General features: G+C 38.5%; 1 long non-coding RNA gene across 2 annotated transcripts; it reads left to right on the top strand.

The window, feature by feature from the left end:
* Positions 1 to 2,172: 2,172 nt before the first annotated feature.
* On the top strand, positions 2,173 to 17,006 carry LOC124866198. 2 transcript variants are annotated; one of them, XR_007037746.1, is made up of 4 exons: positions 2,173 to 2,345; positions 16,291 to 16,512; positions 16,618 to 16,729; positions 16,896 to 17,006. It is a non-coding gene; the product is annotated as an uncharacterized LOC124866198 (long non-coding RNA). The 2 variants fall into 2 exon arrangements; XR_007037747.1 differs by lacking the exon at positions 2,173 to 2,345 and adding an exon at positions 14,521 to 14,559.
* Positions 17,007 to 18,044: the final 1,038 nt, after the last annotated feature.

Below are 18,044 nucleotides of genomic sequence, written 5' to 3'. Positions count from 1 at the left end.
AATAATGTTTTATTGGGATATCACTGCGATATTTGAGTAGCAGTTGCCTAAATGCTGTAGTAATGGCACACGTGGGATGTACATAGTGTGTGATAGTTGCAGAATGTTTTTGACAGGTCCAAAGAATCTTTGCAATTTTGCTTAGCTGATGATCAAATGTATTTATGCTACAGAGTAAAATATGCATGGAATGGATGCTGGAGCATTTTTAGGCAGAGTATCTTCCTACTCCATTGAAACGCCAAACAGATACACAATCGTGTAACAGAGAGGAGCCCCCCAACCCTCCCCTGTGCCACCACCAAAGTCCACAGAGTGGGGGTATAGGGAGAGAACCTTCTACCGACTACGCCAGAGTCACTTAGTCTAGACTCCAGATGTTGGCAAAAAATAATCCAGCATTTACTCACCCACTCAACCACCTACAAACACACAGAAAGGCACATGCATGAACACCCATGCACAAAGTGAAAACAAAGTGGGCTCAGCAGATCCTGTGTTCACAAGGCAGCATCACTGCCAGATGTCACTAAGTGTTTATAGACTCTCACCACGGTTGGAGACCAGTGTATGTGGGAGTGTTTGCATTTGTCTCTGTGTAAATGCGCACATATTCCTTTGTGCTGCATTATAACTGGTTAAGCATGTTTCCTTGTGTGTATTTGTACAGTATATATAAAGCAAAGCCTTGGAGCAGCTTGTGAATAGTGGCGCCACTCAGCATGAGTTGTTGCAGACAGAGCTGCTCTGTTTGACGAGGTGCTAAGTGTTTGTTGTTCTTCAGAAAGTCTAATTTGTTACCACAACATATGCATGTCTTCAGCTGCTGATTGATGATTATGCATGGCGAACTGAAGAAGACTGTTTTCTCATTACAGAGGCTCCAAATGGCAAATATTCTTAACTCTAAGCATCCACACAGCAGGAGTATGAACTTACTGACAGTGACTGATGGATAGACAGCTGCTATATCTAAGTCAGTGTCTCCATGTATCATGTAGAAAGGCTGTCATCTGTCTTTATTTGTGAAATGCATAATGTTATCACAAAGTGAGTTGGTTCAGCATCATATGTGTGACATACAAAGCTCATTATCACAGGCATGGGTGAATTAACTCAATCCAATATTACAGCATGAAAAACCCAAAAGTCGCTCTATAGGGTTTAAATAACACATTTCCTTTTATATTTTATTGTTTGATGACATTCTATAAATGTAAAATGTCAATAAGGAATTGCCATGCTCAGTTTCAGAAATGTTTAATGGTCTCACCCAGTTCCTTACAATTTGAGAACAGAAATAAAATAAAATTAAAATAAATAAAAATTAAATAAAACTCAAGGTTAAACAGTATATTGCATGTTTTCTGTGGTGGATTTTTTGGTGCAGACAGAATTGGATGGTGCTGTGCAAAACAGGTTTTTGAGCGACACCAGGTCAATTTAGCAATTCACCCCTGTCGCTTCAAACCTCATTTGTTCCCGTAAGTTGCAACTTTATCCCTTCCCATTCCTCACTTATTAGATTTTGAGGTTTGAGGAGTTGGTGATCACTAACTTTATAGCACCTAATGCTGACTTCTGTAAATTATTAAAACTACAAACTTGGGAATTCTAATGTGATTGAAAGTGAAATACATAATTAAACTTCATCTTTCAACCCATTAAGCAGTGCCAGTGGATAAGAATGATTATTACCTCCGTCGAGGAGGTGATGTTTTTGACGCCGTTGGTTTGTCTGTCCATCAGTCCGTCCGTTTGCAAAATATCTCATAAATTTCTTAATGGATTTGGATGACATTTTCAGACAAGATGTGTATTTATGGAGCTAAATTGGGGCCATAAGGTTTGGCACATTTTTTTTGAAACTGAAAAATTATTTTGAAACTGAAAACAATTTTCAAAATTACTTTTCAGATTCGTTTTTCGTTTTTTTTTTCAGTTTCAGATTTATTTTTCAGTTTCAAAGTGCTGCGCCCTCGGTGTGGGGGCAGGACATAGATGACATGGGGTGTGGAATGATGACTGACAGCTTATAGGCGCCTAAAGGAAATATTCCCAGGTTTTGCATTCAGGAACCATGGGAACTAGAAATGTCTTTAAAACATTGTTGATATTCTATGTTCATGTGATTGTTTTTGAAAAATAATATGCTTCACTGATCACAGCTGTTTATGTCATTTGAGAAATTATGATTTTTACAAATTTGCGCAGCATTTTACGTCCTCGTTGGACGTTTCCCATGCTCTGAAAGTAAAGTGGAAGATCCGCCAGACTGCAGCAGCGACAGCTGGCGGGACTAGGACAGTATGGCTTCCTCATCGTCTGTGGGGTCCAATAACCAGGTAATAATAAAAAAAGGTTGTCATTTTATCGCAGGGAAACATAGATAGAAAGTGAGAGAACAAACATATTTACTACTTAAAGCAGTTGGGAGAAACCGCCTGACATAATTTATGTGCTGGTCCGTTACTGCAAGACTTCAGCCAGTTTGCCATATTGGGAGTGGGAAGTCTGCCGCATCTAAAAGTTAGCCTTAAATATCCAGAAAAACTATGCATTTTGTATCATTGAGTTCAGTTTCAAATCCTTTTTTTTCAGTTTCAAAAAAAAAGTTTTCGGAAAACTTTATAGCCCCAATTTAGCTCCGTAGGTACAAGGAACAAGGAACCGATCATTAGATTTTGGTGATGATGCAGGGCACCATCTGGATCCAGTTTTTAAAAAAAGTTTAATTATTATTGCCAGATCATGGTGCGACAATGTGGAATTCCCACATGGTTCCTCACCCTGTCAGCGTTTCGCATGCAGTGGCCAGAAGTCATGCACATTATAGCTCATGAGTATGGAAAAAAGCTGACATGCGTCAATGATCCTATTGCCTTGGCCGAGGTCTCCGCTGTCTGAGTGCTTTTTCTAGTTTTTTGTTAATTTTGGGGTTATAATACTGTTGTAATAGTATAATAACTGTCAAGATGGTGTTACTGAGAAAATATGGTATATATTGAGGTGGTATTTTTAATTTTTTTTTGTATTGTTTGGGAACCATTGCTCAAGGGTATTCAGTATGCGTTAATTTTAATTTCATGTGAGCTGCAATGCTACAACAAGCGGAACTATATTGGTTGCGTCTTGAAGTCTTAAAGAGATGCTTTTTCTTAACCTTTTCCTTTCTAGTAAAGAAAAACTTTGTTTCTTTTTTAAAACTTATTTTCTTCTATACTTGAACTATACTTGTTACAGAAAAGAGCTGAAACTCTTCACAGGTTTGAACGCCTTATGCATTGTTAACAGCATGACCATGTTCTTCCATCTACATCCAGAGAAACTGATTATTTTAATTACTTTAATTAAGTGATTTGTGAAATTAAGGGAAATGGATTTCCATTGAAATGAAAAGCGTAAAAAAAACTGCCATAAAATCTACCCGAAGAGACGCTAATGAAAATAAGTTGATTCTTTTAATTTAAAGTAATCTAGTTTGCTTTAGGACTCAGTTTCATGGGCTCAATGCTGAGCTATCTCTGAAAAAGGTACAATAAACAAGGTAAATTGGACCATCCATGTTTATCCAATGAGGGATGACGGTGTCAGTAACAGACATGAAGGATCACACCTGCATCTGCATCCATGTTGACCTGACAATACACAGCCAGCTAGTCAGCAGGACACACAGACATAAACATAAACATGAACACAACAAGGGCAGGAGGTGGTGTTGTCTGGGCTCCACCACTGTCCATCTGTTGTCCAGTCAGGAGGTTAACCTAAGGGGGGAGTGAACCTGTGAGAAAACACCTACTGGTATTGCTCATGTCCAACAGCAGGGGGTGGAGGGTGTCATATGACTGAGAGGAAAGCCTTGGACTGAGCCCTAAATTCCAACATAGGTCTTTCTGACTTTGTCTGCTTGTGACTTTGTGTAGCTGTGACCTAGTTCCTGGTTTGTTGTTCATCCACTGAATAAAGCAAAACTCAAAGTCTTAGACCTTTTTTCTCCATCAGTACACTGCATATCTGCCTTACCTGTCAGTGGCTCTGATGTTATGGTTACCAATTTGATAACCACAATAAGCATAATGATTACCGTTCTGATAACCAGTAAAGCCACGCTGCCACCATTGCTTTGGACTTGTCAAAAAAAACTCTGAGATACTATGGCTTAGACGCATGTAAAGCAATACAAAAACTTAAAAATGTAACAGGACTTGATGTTCCACAAAATGTGCTCCAAACATGTTATATGGAGCTTTCGTTACTTGCTTTTTGTAATGTTTTTTTTTATTATTTAATGACAGCAGCACATCTGACTCTTAATGTATTGTACCTTCCTCCTTGGCACCTTCATCATCTAAATTCTAATTAGTAAGACAAACTGAATGTGTTATGTTTTTCAGTAAGGGTTTTATTGGTGCATTCCATTTCAAAATGTAAGTAGGAATTTCTGAATTCTTGGTCAGAAATATTTGATGTTGGAGTTCTGACTTGGAAATTTGGAGGTCATTAACGAATTCCAATGTTGAATCCAATATGGCTTCTGCATGTGTAAAATATAGTTAAAGATGCCATAATAAACTATTTGTAAATCTGTCCAGCTGTGTCTAAATCAGTAGCACACAGTGTACCAGACAACTGTAAAACAAATGTGTTACTAAGATACATAAAATGTAAAGAAATATTTATTGCTGCATTGTTAATAGTAGTTAGCCTGGTCACTGAGCACAACAAATAACAAATTCCATCAGTTTTCTGACTCGTATTTTGAAACATGAGTGCATTGTGTGTTATGTCCAAATTTCAAGGCAAACTCAATGAAGAATAGGATGCCTGTCTGATATGATTACTCTGTCTGACCCTCTGTGAAATGGATAGGATTATTGAACTGTCAAAGTCATTTACCTCTGCAGAATGTCCCCAAAGAGTTTCAGAGGTTCAAGAAAGGAATTGATTAGGCATATAGCATTCATTACGAGTCTCCTATAAAAAATACAATTCAAGGTCGGTCGGTCGGTCTCGGTCGGTCGGTCGGTCGGTCCTCTAAGATCTACTTGCTTAAAAATCTGTAAACTATTGTCAAGACTAATTGCCAAACTATCAATTTTGTATTCCTGCTTAATCCTTCCAGTTTGTGGAGGGGCCGATACCTATCTTCACCAGACACTGGGGAAAAACTGAGTATACTTGTGTAAGAATTATGATTATTGATTAATTAATATTTATCAAGAATTACAATTTAAAATCATAATTTGAAAAAAATGAATTTCTTAACCAAAATCATCGCTTACAAATAGAAATCAGAGATGTCAAAGCTCTTTAATAATTACAATTAGCTATTCATCATTAATAATTGTTAAATTATTAACCAAAACCACAAAATGTCACTGTTCTTCGGCTTCACCGAAGGTGGGGGAACTTTGACGTTGTTTTGACAAATAAATCACACTTGCACGAAATAAACATAAACGCTTCTCTTAATTATATAGATATGAAGATTTATTCAAGCCAAATAATTCTGATATACCATTATTCTGGTCCAAAAACCTTCACCTAACTAACAAGCACTATTCTACACAAAGGGGATAAAAATGACTACCTAAAAATAATAATAAAAGAAGAATATATGCGCATTTAATGTCTATGAAGATCAAACCAGCAGTTTTATGGACAAAATGTGCAATTTGGGTTAAATGGAAAGAAATCCTCCTGGTGTGTTGTCTCAATTCCAGCGGTCAGCTGTTAAAACGGTGGGGCCACGCCCCTTTAGCCGTACAGCTGATTGTCCCAAATCTCGAACAAAGAGTCATAAACTCTGAGGCGGGAACTCAGTGGAAAAACTCCAGCAATAAAACTGGAACAAAGGAGTGGTCAGGCGATGCCCAGACCACAGCTGCTTTGAATGAAAAAAAATTTAAAAGTCCAACTTCTAACTCCTGGCTGATTTGGGATCTGCTGGACAAAACATGAACACGCATGATTCAGCAGCGCTTGCACAGCAAATCAAAACACAGCTCAGCATAAAACACTTCAATCAGTATTGCATGCAAAAAGTTGATACCTTGGATTAACTACTGGTGAATCTAAATCACCTTAACTATGCCTCATCCTGCCCAGACTTCTAAATGCACCTATCCAATTTAATATAAAAAGAACAAAATTACTTTGACGTTGATTTCTATTCTTCACCGGTTGGGTCAAGTCTGAATAAAAACAAGGGGGGGAGATCACGTGTCCATGATCAACTCAAGAAAAAAACAAAACGGTAAACTTCTCATCCATCCAGGAGGGGAAAATATGAAGAACCGTTAAGTCGACTGAATCAACAAGGAGGAAACTTATCTCCTTGGAAATAAAACCTCTGTAGATTTTCACCTGTGCCGGGTGTCGGCGTGGTCTTCGATTGGCGTATGAATCTTCTGGCCTTCTTGTATCAGACAGATTTCCAGCTTTCAAGCTCTTCCGGGAATGGCCTTGTGGAGCAAAAGTTCGCCTGTGAGCTTTTGTCTCTCCAGATAAGAGCCTCCGTTGCGTCATCCCGTGAGACAAGCGGAAAATGGCCACAAAACTTTATTTCCTGTGGGTTTAGAATCCCGGGTGACGTCAGAGCTGCGATGTCTGTTGAGCTGCGCATGTCAAAATGCGTGACCAAAATAGATGACTCCAACACCTGTCAAGATTAGACATTTGAAGGACCCAAATGCAGAAACTGAATGAGATGAACAAAGAGCTATTTAATAAATGTAAGGTAACTTACAGAAAGGTGTTGCACAAGCGGATGTGGTTAAGGACAGGCAAACAAAAAAGAGTCAGAAAACAATGACAAAACAGGAGCTTATATACTTAGGCAGTCAGTTCATCACAGGGCAAAGGCCTAAGCACTCACACACTAGCTAAGGGCCAGTTAACCTGACATTTGTTTTGGACTTCTGGAAGAAGCCAGAGTATCTGGAGAGAGCTCAAATGTGCATGGGTATAACATGAAAACTAAAAGCAGAAACGTCCAAGCTGGGATTTAAAGCCATGACCTTCTTGCTCCATTGCCTTCTGCAATAAAGCAGATAATGGAATTGTTTTATTATGCCATTTAAGGGTAAGTAACACATCATATTAAATACTTCTCTGTAGCGTCTGGAAGAACTTCTCTTTTTCATGGACAGAATCCTGAGATCGTCCACCGCCATCCTCTCACTCTCCCCTCTCCTCCAACCATTTTGGTCTGGGTTGACACATTTTACCCACCTACCTTGTCTCCTTCCTTTTAACTTTGGAGCAGATGGCAGGGCCCTGCTCTCTCTGTGTGAGCTTGACTGACAGAGGCCGGTCATCAACCTCCATAGAAGGCCAGTGATGAGCTGCTCAGCTTAGTCCTCTCTGACGCCATGCCCTTTACCTCCTCTTCAACATTCTCCTTCAAACCTCCTTTACTCTTCAGCATCTTTCCTAGCATTGTTTCTCATATTTCATCACATATTTTTCCTGTAATGAAATTAAGCACTGAGCTGTTTTTGTAGTCAGTGATTTGATTCTATTTATTTCACGTGAAAGGTTTTTTTGGAAACCATCTCCCTATGAGATCACACCAACTCCAGTGCCCATAAAGCTCCCATCATTCTGACTCATGCATACTGACTCAAACCTGAATTAGATTAATTTTTTATATATTTTTCTGGTATTGTACAATAACATAAATAGTGTGTAAATTCAATATTTTGACATTATTTTGACATTTTTGACAAGTGCGCACTAAGCAGATCAACAGGAGAAATGGGCTAATGCACTGTCTGCAGTTTCTGTCTAGACAAGGGCTTGCTATCAGAGGCCATACAGATGGGGAGAGCAATTTTCAAAAGGTGGTTGAATTTGTAGCTAAGAAAAACCTTTCTCAGAAAATTTTTATTTTAATAGGAAAATATGCATTTCTTGAAACAATAAATATCATGATTTCTGTTTTTTTTGGGTTCTTTTTATTATTATTCTTGATAGGTTTTGAATCATGTTTCTGTTTATTATTTTCCTGGTCATGCTTTAGTTTTTGTCTTCTAGTTGATGTTTTGTCAAGTTAGGTTTTTGGATCTGGTTATGCTTTAATTTCATAGTTTACTCATTGTGTTTCTATTCATTTGTATTCACGTCTCTGTTCTGCTCCAGCTACGTTTTGTTCTCTCCTGCCTGTTTTCAATCATCTTCATTTGGTTCACCTGCACCTAGCATTCAGTTTCCTTGTTTCGCCTGGTTCTTGCTCCAAATTTACATAACTGTTCTGTTCATTCCTCGCGGAAACATTTGGATCATTCTCTCTGTTCATGTCTTGTCCTTTGATCATGCCAAGCCTGTCTTGCCAGCCTACCCATGTCTGTTTTTGCCTTCACCGTCTGTAGTAAGTTTTGTTAATTAAATCATTTCACTTACCGTCATGCTGCCTGCTCGTCTGCATTCCGAGGTCCTCCGCCATACCAGCACTGACAAAATGAACTTATACACGAGATGTATAGGAAGCCTCTCGCCACTCTCCTGGCCTAGATAAGAAGTGACACACAACACTATGCGATAATGGTGGATAAAACACGCAACTGTGCTGCGCTGAATGTGTGTATCAGATGGGTATCAACTTACTATGTCATTCACAAAGACATTGTTGGAATATATGACTGTCATAATACAGATGTTGTACCTATCACCCTCACAATCAAGGACATATTACTTACAAGTGGTCTTGACATTAATAAGATGAGAGGGCAAACATACAATGGTGCATCTGTTCTGTAAAGGCAAATGTCAGGTCTGGCAAACGTATAAAGGACACGAATCCCAAGGCCATATGTATTCACTGCACGAACCACGGGTTAAACTGAATCTTAACAAAAAAGTACCAGTTCATTGTTTTCTTTGGACTCAGAGTGTCTTCAAAATGGCTGTCATCTGCGGAGGAGGTGGTGAAGGTGCCTCAGTTCACCGCAGATGCAGATGCTCCAGACTCAATGCAGAGACATAAGATGCACTGAGGCTTTCCATAGCATCTTTGAACAAACTTAAATCATCGCCATTAAGGCCCTGGATCAGGGGCCCACAATCCCTCCATGGCAACGCGCTAAATGCAGTTATGATGACAATAATGCACTTCTTCATTTGGAGTACTTTAGGAATCAGTTCTTTGAGGTAATCGACCTCCTCTCCTCTCAGTCCACTCTTCATCTGCTGATGGGGATCAAACAGGCGCTCCTCACAGCAATAAACAAGCCCCCTGGCATCATCAGCATCCCCCAGGATGTGCTGGACATGTACAGCGGTGATGTTGACATCGAATGGTTACTGCTGTCATGCTAATGTTTTCAGCAGTACTGCAGGTACACCGACAGGCCCATTGGTCAGGTCACAAAGATGTCCACAAATGCGGACTTGTTGGCAGTCCACGGATAAGGTACTCAATCCCTCTTCATTGAGGTCGACAGGCTTCTTCAGCTGTATTTGATGGTGCCCATGTTAAATGCTTCTCACCTGTCTCTGCTCCTCCTTTAGTAAAAGCATGCTGTGGTGACATCAGTGACTGAGTGCTTGTTAACGATCAGACAATTTATGTAGGAAATCTGTTATTAAAAGGAGGCATTGTGCTTTGTGCCCATTTCTTTTTTCCCCTCAAAGTATAGTTTGTTGGTAACCACATTATGTGTGTGGTCAGAAACTGCACCATTTATAAAACTCCTGGTTTTACAATGATCATCTTTCCTAATAAATGTCTTGAATAACAAGAATGACAGGTTAGGGTTAGTAGCCACTGCAGTCTGTGCAATTTCAGCACCACAGGTATCTGAACTGCGGTGATGAGAGTGACATACAGAGAGAACCTTTTTTTTTCAGCAATAACACGCTACTTCCGATAGACACAGAGAAATACCCATGCACCCCTCTGTGTAGAAAAATAGCGCCTTCATATTCATGAGTGTTGCAGTTTGTTACATACATTTTTAAAAGACAGACTGTTGTTGCAAGCTACTTTTCCACTATATCTGACGATTGTAATTAGAAGTACGCACTGAAATTACTGTGGGGCAAAATTGAGTATGTGTGCCTGACAGTCTTTCAAGTGCAAGGTGACGCAACACCCCCACAGCCACCCCAAGTCTAAAATGAATACAGTGCCGCTGCCTTTATGGGAAGTGTTCACAACATTGCGTCACATTACAAACTTATACTTATGGAACATATTTTACCCAGATTTTATCTGATTGACCAACACAAGTAGTGCAAAATACTAAGGTGCAATAACAAGGATAAATGACTTTCAAAATCTTTTTCAAACAGAAATCTATTTAGACTTTGTAGTCTTACCTTTTGCTGCAATTACCACAGTAATTCTTATGGGTCTTGTCACTATTAGCTTTGCAAATCTAAAGACTCACATTTTTGCCCATTCTTTTTTGCGAAGTAACTCAGACTTACTCAGATGGGATGGAACATATCTGTGAATGGCAATTTTACTTTAGGTTCTATATTAGGTCTGGGCTTTGACTTGGCCATTCTAAGATGTAAATATGCTTTGGTGAAAATCATTCCATTGTAGCCATATGTTCAAAGTTGTCCTGGAAAGTGAACCACAATTCGTCAGAAGTACAGTATGTTCAGCCTCTAAAAGGAGGATTGCCCTGTACTTATTTCCATTTATCCCTCTATTAATTCCGACCAGCTTCTGTTTCCCTGCTAAAGAAAGTGACCCCCACATCATTATGCTCCCATCACCATGTGCTTTGTGAGATGCATACTGTTCCTTGATCTCAAAAATGTATATTGTTTTCCTTCCACTTTACATTTATGTGCTGCCTTGTGTTGGTCTATTAAGTCCTAATAAAATATATTGACATTTCAGGTTGTAGTGTGCAAATGCTTAACAAACACTGTAGTTTGGTAATAACCATCTATTGACCTGTCAATTTTCTGTACCTGTTCAATCCTTCCTAGGCGCGTTCAATGTGCAGGAGGCAGGATACATCCTAGATGGACCACCACTAAGTTACAGGGCAACATCGAGACACAAAAGACCAAAAAAAAACATGCATGCACACATCTAAGGGCACTTTAAGGAAGCCAATTAACCCAACATGTTTTTAGATTGTGGATGGAAAATGGTGCACCCTGGGAGATGCATGAAATAACAGAATTTACAACTTTAAAAAACATGTATGGGCTTTAATCCCCAGCTGATCCTTGATCCACTGCTGGCCACCAGTAAACAGTTACTTGGAAAGGTTTGAGACTTGTTTCTTTGTAGAAGTGCATGTACTGGAAAAGGAGGATAGTTTTTACACAATAGCAGCCTCATAATATTTATAGGCTTTCCTTAAAGACTAATCAAATTTTAACCATTCTATGTTTACATGTACTGCTCAGAAAAAAAAAAAGTCTTTGCAAAGACAAATACTAGACACTATTATTAGAAAACCTTAACTGCACACTTTAGAATGTGGTGATATCATTCACATGAGTGCACTTACATTCTTTAAAAAAGGACATGTAGTATATAATTCTGCTCTGAATTTTGTTACAGGTGCAAAAGCAGAGACTTTTCAATTCAAAACTTATGAGCTGGTAGCTCAGAAAAAAAACAGCTGGGTGAGGAACATGGCGTATCTAGAGAGCGTGCGACCAAATACAGAGGCGTCCGTCCTCAACGCAGCTGTCCTGGTTCGAGACCCAACCTGGAGACCTGTGCTGCATGTCTTCCAATCTCTCCGTCCTATTTCCTGTCTGCCTACTTTAAAAAATAAAATAAAAAATAAAGGCCACTAGTGGTGCAAAAAATATAATCTAAAAAGAAACAGAAAAGAAAAAATATTTTAATTTACATAGTGATGAATAAGTTCCTACTTTACTTTTGCAGTCTAAATAAGGAATATTTACTTTCCAAATATTTGCTCATTGTTTATAGAAGGACCTCAAACTATATTTAACCTGGATTCATTACCTTCACTAACTAATTAAAAAAAACTTTTAAAGACTGATTTTGTAGAACAGTGTCACTGTTTTAACCAGGTTGTTAATCACCTTTTTTTGTTTTGTGTTAAGTAATTACTGTGTTTGTCTTTTAGTTTTGTGTTTTCAGTTTAGATTGTTATTCTTGAAACTTTAGCAGTTTATCTCGACAAGGACTCCCTGGCAAAAGAGATATTGTATCTCAATGAGACATTCCTGGTTGGATAAAAATAATGGAAATACAGTGCCACTATAAGATCTTCATTTTCAGTTTTTTTTACTCTTACCAGAGGTGAACTTGTTGGTGTTCTTTGTATTGCTGTCCTGCTTACATAACTCAAGTGAAATTAAGATTACTAACTGATGGCTGGACATTATCCTGCAAGATCTTCTGCTACAGAGCAGAATTCATTGTTACATCAATGAATCAGACCATTAAACTACCACTCCCATTTTCAGCGTTGATATGTTGTTCTTTTTCTGAAAAGTTATGTTAGTTTTACGCCAGATCCAACAAACGCACACCTATTTTCCCAAAAGACTTGGGAACCATCAAAGTGTTTTTTGGGCATAGAGACGAGTCATTTTACTCCTTTTAGTCTGGTGTGGTTTTCACCTTGGAACTCCCATTGATGCCATTTTGCCCAATACCTTTCTGGTTGTTGAACAGTGGCGGAGCTAGACTTTCATACAAGGGGTGGCCAGAGGATGGGCAAAGCTTTATCAGGGAGTCCATATACTAATAAAGGAAAATATTCTGTTTCTCTAACTGGTACTTAAAGATCATGCTTGTTAACGATTGTTATATCATAGTCTGTCCCCATAAAACAAGATATAAGTGTCGTGGTTTGCGATGGAGAAGGACAAAAGCGGCAGCAGGACATAGGCAGGTGCATGGTGGATGAATGCATTTAATAAGAAAACTAAACTAACCGGACTCAACAGAAATCTCAGGAACTAGGAGTGACAGCACAGCAGGATTTACAGCACAACAGCTGGATGAATAGAAAACCCAACAATAAGGCAACAAAAAACACAGGCTAAAATACAACAGGATTAACAGAATTTAGGTGAGTGCAATCAAACAGAAACACAAACAGGTCCATGTCATGACAATAAGACAACCTGGTGACATGTAAAGATTGTGTTTGGCAGAATCTTAAACAATAAGTCCCCATTTTTGAACTGTAAAGTAAAACAGCCAACTACTAGTAATAAAGTGATGAAGGCTCATTAGCACTTAATTACTTGATAGGCTACATGGATGCAGAGATAATTTCTGAGCATTTATTCAAGTTTATTTTCATTGCCTTAATTTGGCCAAGCCAATAAACCAATAAGTAAAAATTCATAACCTATTTATGAATAATTCATAATTTAAAAAAAATGTATTCCTGGGATTGCAATTCAGTTGTTTAATTATTTTATATTTATTGTGTATCTGTGCACTTCCATTGGTCTGTTACTGAACTTTTGATACACTTGCATTTTCCCACAGAGGGACAATTAAAGGACAAATAATGGATTATTCTACGCTATTCTTTTTTAAGAGCAAATATAAATGTGGTCCATAAGAACAGAATTTACAGTGTAGATAAGGAACAGGTCCATGCAAAAAAAATATTCTACAGCGTGGACTAAAATCTGTTTGTGGACAAAAATGTATTCAGAAGCAGCACAGTACAGTTTGTGTTTTGGCCATTTTTCTTTGGTAATTAACTACAGTAAGTAGTGGAGGTTGCTATGGGTTATGCTCTAGTTGTTAGCTTCAGTCTGGGTCAGGGACAAAAATCCGATTTTATTTTTTTTGGGTGGGGACATTAAACAGAAAAATTTCAGAGAGTAATTCTTGGGGGGGACATGAAAAAAAGCTATCTCCCTCACACTTTCCTGCTTCTTGGCAATTTTTCAGCATGTTAAAATTAAGTTATTGAAATAATAATATTGAAATAATATTTGTAGTTATAGCATTGCTCTTTATTAGTCCGTATTTTACCTTAATACTGTCAGGATCTGGGTGTGTTTGTGTTTTTGTGCTTGCTACATGTGCTCATTCTGAGGTGGTGCTGGAGCTCTCAGGTGTGCTGGGTGACAGGTGCGACTTGTTCCACTGATTACTATGAGGAGTACTTAAGCAGGAGGCTGCCAGCACTTCAATTGGAGAGTGTTTTGCCACCAGTGGTACAAACTCGAGCCACGCTCTAAGTCTGTGCTTCATTCTTCGACCTCGTTTAACTTTGTTTTTTTGCTCCTCTGCAGATTTTGAAAGCCTAAGCTTTGGATCTATGTCACTGAGTTTTCAGACTACGTTTTGGTTACTCTGGATGATCAAGCCTGTTTTTGTTCTGAGGATTCCTATCCTGTAATCTACCTTCGTTTGGATTCGCATCAAGCTGGCAGCTTCCTGTCGTCTTTGTCTCCTGAGCCAAGCCACAAGCGTACCCTGTCCACCCTCCAACGTAGGCCACCGCACATCGAACTTGTTTACGGTAACCTGAGCTCCACAGAAGAGCACCAAGTGAACTCTCTACAGATATACCTGCTTAAGACCTGTATCCTGAATCTCATTTCCCCTGGCGACCTGACCATCATAACTCAGTAAGCCGATCTCAGTATCAAAATAACTATTTGCTCTTAGTTTCGTTTTTCCCTCCGTTACTCATACTCATTCATTCTCTTCACTTCTCTCCTTACAGTGAGATATTTCGTCCTTTCCGTTCCTGACTATATCTTCAATAAACAATTTGTATTTTACTTCCTCCTCCTGAGTGTTATCTGTATGTGGGTCCGAGCTATTTTCGAACATAATGACAAATACAGGTTTTTCTATGTTCAACCAGCAATGTCAAAAGTGGTATTAGAAGGAAGTTAGCAATGGCCCATCTTTATGATTACATCTAACAAAACTTATTTGCATCCTGCTGTAATTTACACTTTAGTCCATCAAAGTAGTTTTAGAGGAAATTAAAGTTCAAAACTTTAAAGGAAATGCCTTCAAAAACAAACAAAATCAAACTCCTCCTCAGAAATATATATTTACTTTAGTGTCCACAAACAAAAATTGAACAACACATTACAACTATGCCACAAAATATGGCAACTTGTAAATGTGCAGTGCTTAACCTTTGAAGTTATACATTGTAACAGTTTGCCTATAAATAAAATATGCTTTAACCATTTATCAATGTATCTGCTGTATGTTATCTCTCTGTGAAAAACTAAATTACAGTGTCTGTCAAGTAAGGTTTTTCTTCTCAAATTAGCGGAACAATGTTATGTATCAAATATTTTACCAAGCAAAACTTAGCAAACTTGGGCTTAAAAATAAATTAGATATCTGTCAAACCAACCATTTAAGTCATGTAATAACTATTAGGCTATAAAACATCATCAAAACTCTGACTTCAAAGTTAAATTAAGAATACATTTCAAAATCTGGATCTCTCACAAGGAACAAATCTAAAAAATCAGTAATATATGAATTAGGTTTATATCTGACAATAACATCCTGACAGAGGTTTTTGAAAAATCTGTTCTCTCAGTCCTAAGTGATCTCTTTTCCCTCCTCGCTCTCTTCTCATCTGTCCCGTCAGTGCTGCTGTTTTCTTACTCCTTTCAGCTATTAACCATCATAAGCAAGGCTATTTGCTTAGGTAGCTAGCTCATAGGAGAGGCGGGTTTTGGACAAAGTGGTAGAAATATCACTTTTTATGTAATAACCTTGTACTCATTGAACAAGCAGTGTGATAAATGACTTACTGGCTTTTACACATTGTTGCCGTTTCCTCATCAAGCGTGTCTGACCCGCTCTGAAAACGGAGCTGCCGAGAGCAGCAGCCGGTACCCCCTCCAGCGTGTGAATGTGGACCAAACCACTTTGTGGGATAAGGGTGTTGTGATCTTTTAATAATTAGGAAACTTTTTTTACATACTTTCTGACTTGGATCACTTTAGCTGTGCTTTTATTAAATATTACTATATTATCATTTAAAATTGTTTTTGAATTTACAATAATTATTTCGGGGGACATCTTTATGGAAGGGGGGGACACATCCGCTCTGTCCCCCCCAGGATTTCCGCCTATGGTCTGGGTCCACCATTTGTTAACTTTTACTTTCCTTATTATTAGCCACCTTAGCTACCAATTCCTTTCTCACCAACATGCATCGCTTTTAGTGCACATAAAGGTGTGAGTAACATGTTCAGAGTGAAGAAAATAATTTGTTCTGGTTACTTCTAGTGTAACTCCCATTAACCTCTATAACTAGCAAAGAGACAGGTCTATTCACTTAGGTCCCCCTATCTCCTCTGTTCCTTGCGTGCTTTCAGGGTGACAGCTTTGGTGAGCATTAGGGAGTCTTCTGCTGTTGAAGATAGGCCAACACCTCCACATTGCCACTAAAACCAGGCTGGGGAGAGTCTTTCAGCCCAACGTCAAATCTGCAATTCCAAAGCCGCATCCTAGTTATCACATCTCCATGTACAGTAGAAGAAGCTCTCTCATCAGGAGAAAGCAGCCCCTATTTCAGTTGAGAGCTGTGGAAAATAAAGGTAAGGAGAAACTCTTCACGTGTCTGCACTGTTTAGTAAAACCATGTACCTCTGCAGTGATTCTCTGCTGAGTCAAATAGATTTTCTTTCCCTCTCTCTTGAAAGAAGTAGGTCTCACCAAAGACCCATAAACTGCCAACAGAAATAGAGTTGCAAGACGGAGAGGAAATGAGCAAGGATCCATCTTCAACGCACCGCAGAGAAACAGCTGTTACAGGTCACAGCCAACAATAACCCTCCTCACTCATCTTTCTCTCCCTCTCCCTCTGTTCATTCTCTTTTTTTCACACATTTAGAAGCTCCCCAATGGACTGTCTTCAGTCAGTGTCTTCACGTCTGTTTAACTACTGCTCCTTCTTTCTCTTTCTGATCTGTGGTTGTAGTGGAGGAGTGCTCATCTCTTCTTCACCTTCACAGTCCCAGGATGTTTGTTGAACCACAGCACAGATGGGACACATTGATGACTAAGCTTAAAATTAGCAGCTAAAATAAAAGATGCTCTCAACATCTGGGAACGAGTCCAGAATGATTCACGAAAACGACCTTTATGTTGCATGTTATTTCTTTAGCCTAAGGGAGTTTTTTTTTTGTATAGCTGGAGGTAATAAATAACAAACACAGTGTGACCTTTGTTTTGCTCTATGACTTTCCAAGAAATTTCAAAACAGAAAGTGTACAAGTTTCAAACACAACAAAACGTTTTAACAAGAATTCTTCTTTGAAACTACTGATAATCGAAAAAACACTCCACAATGGTTGTGTTTATTTAATCTATTAAAATTGTTTTCACACTATTTTTTATGTTTTTTCATATATATTGAAAAACATGTTAAAAAAAAACTTAAGCAGGTCTGTATTTGAGGAGACTTTGTGGCACAAGTCCTGTCATCCCTTTAGAGTGCTACTAAAGTATGTGTTTCATTTTAGAGGTGTTCTCTCTTTAAATAGTGTGTGTGTGTTGGGATCAAGGGTGTGGAATTCAAAGTATTCAACTGCATCAACTTGGGGTATGTTACTTTTGATGTGACATCCTGATCTTTTTGTATTGCTTTTTCTACATTTAAGACACACTTAACTGTTTGGGTAAATGCACTAGCAGCTAGGTGTTTCTATTCCTTTGGGTTTAGTAGTTATGTTTGTTTATTCCTTCTGTAGTCATGAGAGTTTTGTTCTCTCTCCTGCTCCTTAGTTTAGTAGTTCTTTCTCCCATCGCCTATAGTTCCCTTGGCGGTTGCTTTCTCATTTATTTATTACTTAGAATGGTTTTCTCCTCTGGTTATTATTATTATTAGAACAGTTCTCTTTGCTTCTTTGGCTTTTCTAGTTTAGTGTCTCGGTTAGTGTTTCTGTGCTTGTTTACTGTTAGGTTCATTGTTCTTGCTGCATTCTTCTAGTTTATTAGTTCCCTTTGGCCTAAGACCCCTTTTTGTTATTTACCCAGTTGCTTGTTTCCCTTACAATTAGTTGTTCTTTCCCAGCCTTGCTCTCTGTATGGTTCCTCATGTCCCTGCTTTGTCTAGTTAGTGTTCCTC

The sequence above is a fragment of the Girardinichthys multiradiatus genome, chromosome 3 (genome assembly GCF_021462225.1).
Source record: "Girardinichthys multiradiatus isolate DD_20200921_A chromosome 3, DD_fGirMul_XY1, whole genome shotgun sequence".
NCBI lineage: Eukaryota > Metazoa > Chordata > Actinopteri > Cyprinodontiformes > Goodeidae > Girardinichthys > Girardinichthys multiradiatus.
This window is presented reverse-complemented; position numbering and strand designations above follow the sequence as displayed.